At 42.0% G+C, this 3880-nt stretch overlaps 1 pseudogene; it reads left to right on the forward strand.

The window, feature by feature from the left end:
* Window positions 1–374: 374 nt before the first annotated feature.
* LOC101523992 (phosphatidylinositol transfer protein beta isoform-like) lies at window positions 375–1189 on the forward strand (annotated as a pseudogene).
* Window positions 1190–3880: the final 2691 nt, after the last annotated feature.

Raw genomic sequence — 3880 nt, forward strand, 5'->3', positions numbered from 1 at the left:
AGTAAAGTTTTTTTTGCACGTTAAGCTCTGAGGTTGTCCACTCATTTTTATTATTAAGCAATAACAATGAGCTCAGAGAGGTTAAGAAAGGAATGATTATTCTCAACACACCACCAACAAAGGCAGAACTTGTCAACTAATGTTGGCCTGGAATTGTCAGTTTGGGGCAAAATCTTTTCAGGCAGAGATGGAAGGCCAGTTGATGCAGTGGAGAGGCACAGGGAGGCCTGTGCCTTTGAGCCTAGGCCTTGAGTGCTCTCAAGCCAATCAAAGCCCAGCTGACTTACTTGTGAAACAAAATAAAATATTAAAAAAAAATTAGATGGTAGCAGCAGCAACATTGGGGGCAGCAGCTGTTGGTGGGTTCCGGAAAGATGGTGCTCATTAAGGAATTCCATGTGGTCTTGCCATGTTCAGTCTAGAAGCAAGTAAGAATGAGACTGGTGGTGGAGAAGGAATTGAAGTGTTAAAGAATGAACCTTATGAGAAAGATGGTGTAAAAGGACAGTATACCCATAAAATTTACCACCTGAAGAGCAAAGGTCCTGCCTGCATGAGGATGATTGCTCCGAAGGTTTCCTTGGTGTTTCATGAAAAAGCCTGGAACATCTACCCCTACTGTAGAACAGTTGTAACAAATGAATATATGAAATGTGATATCTTCATTAAAATTGAAACATGGTACAAATAAGACTTGGGAACATTGGAAAATATATATGGTTTAGATCCAAACACATGGAAAACGCTTGAAATTGTCCACATAGATATTGCAGATCGATGTCAAGTTCAACAAGCAGACTGTAAAGCTGATCAAAATCCGGCATTATTTCAGTCAGTCAAGACCAAGAAAGGCCCTTTGGGACCCAACTGGAAGAAGGAGCTGGCCAACAAGCCTGACTGTCCCCAGATGTAAGCCTATAAGCTGGTGACCATCAAGTTCAAGTGGTGGGGGCTGCAAAGTAAAGTAGAAAACTTCATTCAGAAGCTGGATTGATCTGACAATGGAAGACATCAGGAGAATGGAAGATGAAACTCAGAAAGAACTAGAAACCATGCATAAGGGCTCTGTCCAAGGCATGTTGGCTGCTGATGTCCAGCTGAGTCCCCTGTAGGATCAGAGACAAAACCCAACTGTTTACGCAATCAAGGCCAAGTGAAGGGAACAAGTGCAGCCAGTGATGAGTGACAAAGAATCTGCCCAGAGTGTTGGCATCAGCTAGACATGTGCTAGAGATGATGTACATGTGTGCGGAGGTTCCTGGTCATGCATGTGTGTGTGTGTCTGCAGCTGTATGTGGAATGCATATAGAGCTGCAGACCCACCAGCACACACGTATGTATATGTACACACAGACCTCCTGAAGGGGTACTCTGCAAAGCAATCTTCCAAATTTCGAATTGCAAGTGGAACACAGATGCCTCTGCCTTTCCTTCCCCAGACTCTCTGGAGTTTCACATTTGTGTAGCCCTTCTGGTGCCATCTACAAGTGAAGGTGGGAACAGGACTCCAGGGCACTGACCCCTGATGTCCTTCTATGCTTTTCTGGGAAGAGACTTTCTATATTTCTATTCCTAGCATAGGAGAACTTTACCTGGGTCACCTCAGTCTACATTACCTTCCTATGGCCTGGAAGACAAGCAGTTCTCATATGTGAAAAAGGAAGTTTGGGGTAACATATGGTATTGAGGGTGTATTAGGTTTTACAGTTTTTCGATCCAGAGCCTATGAAACTGTCACATAATGCAAAATAATTAATAAAAAAGGAAGTTTGGGAATTTACAGAAGTTTTTCCTTATCTATGTCTAATTTTTAAGTCTACCCTACTATGGAATTTGAAAAGAAATTTGTTCAAGATGATCCTTATCTCTTCCTTTTTGGGATAGTATGTCTCTTGGCTTAGTTTGAAGGTAAATTAGATTCATGGGAAAGAAAAAAATATTGAGAAGCTTCAGGACAGATAATGGAAGATATCTTAAAACTATTATTTCCACAAGAATGGCAAAGATCTACAGTAATGTCATTGGAACACATCATTCATTTGTGAGTATTTATAGACCTATAAATATGTCATAGACATATGACACATGCCAGGTTCTGAGGGTAATAATAATCTGCACTTTCCCAGTTTTCTTTCAAAAAAGAGTTTGAGAGGAAGAGAGCTAAAGAAAGATAGCATTCCCATCTGCTGGATCATTCCCCTAAGGCCAATAATGGCCAGGACTAGGCCTGGCTGAAGTGAGGAGCTGGGAGCTCAGTCCCGGTCTTGCATTTTGATGGCAGGGACCTAATTACTTGGGCTACTACTGCTGCCTGTAAGAGCCTGCCTTACCAGGCAGCTGGAGTCAGAAGCCAGAGCCAGGAGTTGAAGTAGGATACTCCAACATGGGACACAGGTATCTTAATTAACCTCTTAACCATTAGGCTAAATGTCTGTCTCAAGCATTCTCACTCTCATTCTCACTTTCACAGTCCAGAAATTAGACGCCATAATTATTCACAAGTACAATTGTGTGGTTTACTGAAACTCATAGAAAATGAGTTGATTTTTTTTCAAGATTTCTGTAATGAGAATAAAACTATTTGCTTGGGAGGGGACCATTGTATCAAGACCTCTATTCAGGGTTGCTGTATCCTAACCCTATCTACATTTTGTGTTAATTATCTATTGCATAATAAGTTACCCCCACAGTTTGGATGAGTAAAGCATTAAACATTTATTTTATTACAATTTCTGTATACCTAGATTTGCAGGGTGCCTTTGGCCCAGCACATCTCATAAGGTTGCAGTCAAAGTATCAGCAGGGCCTGTAGTTATTTGAAAACATGTGGAGGCTGAAGGAACTTCTGCCAACTGTACTCATGTGCACTTATCAGTGGGCAGATGGCTTCACCAAAATGAGAAAACCTAAGTAGATGGGGAAAGAGTGCCCAAGATAGAAGTCACAGTCTTATTATAATATCCTATAGATTCTGCTCTTTCCTATTGGTGAGGAGCAAGTCAACAAACCCATGCCACACTCTAGGGAAAGAGATTATGCTAATATACAAATGTCAGGAAGTGGAAATTACTAGATGTCAGAGTCTGTTGAACACAACATTCTGCTGGCCATAAATGCCCCCTGGCTTATAGGCCACAGTAAAAGAGTACTTCAAAAATTCATAACAAATGACACTAAAATATATGTTTAGAAAAATGTACAGTAGCAGGCCATGTTTGGCTGCTTCTCTAACCTGGCCTCCCTCAGCATCTGGCTTTGCACTTAGTAGTGCCTGGAGAAAGCAGCACAATCCAGAGACCCATCTGGATCCAGTAGCAATAGCCAAGTGGTCCAACCCAGTCTTCAGCGCTAAAACAATCTGGGATTATCTGACCTCCCTGTGAAGAAGTGAAAGAGTAACTAGAAAAGAAAAGAAAAAGGCTGGGCCTGGCATAGTAGCCTAGTGGCTAAAGTTCTTGCCTTGCATATACCAGGATCCCATATGGGCACCAGTTTTAATCCTGGCAGCCCCACTTCCCATCCAGCTCCCTTTTTGTGGCTTAGGAAGGCAGTCAAAGATGGCCCAAAGCCTTGGGACCATGCACCTGTAGGAAGCTCCTGGCTCCTGGCTTCAGATCAGCGCAGCTCCAGCCATTGTGGTCACTTGGGGAGTGAGTCATCGGATGGAAGATCTTCCTCTGTTTCTCCTCCTCTCTGTATATCTGCCTTTCCAATAAAAATGAATAAATCTTAAAGAAAGAAAATAGTTCCAAGGCTTTGGCTGAATTAAAAAAAAAAAATGAGTGAGAATTGGAAGAATGATCTAGAAAAGCCCAGAGAGAAACTAATATGAGTGGAATCCAGAGCTCATCCAAACAGAGACATGGCAAGAAAAATGGAA

The sequence above is a fragment of the Ochotona princeps genome, chromosome 14 (assembly GCF_030435755.1).
Source record: "Ochotona princeps isolate mOchPri1 chromosome 14, mOchPri1.hap1, whole genome shotgun sequence".
Lineage (NCBI taxonomy): Eukaryota > Metazoa > Chordata > Mammalia > Lagomorpha > Ochotonidae > Ochotona > Ochotona princeps.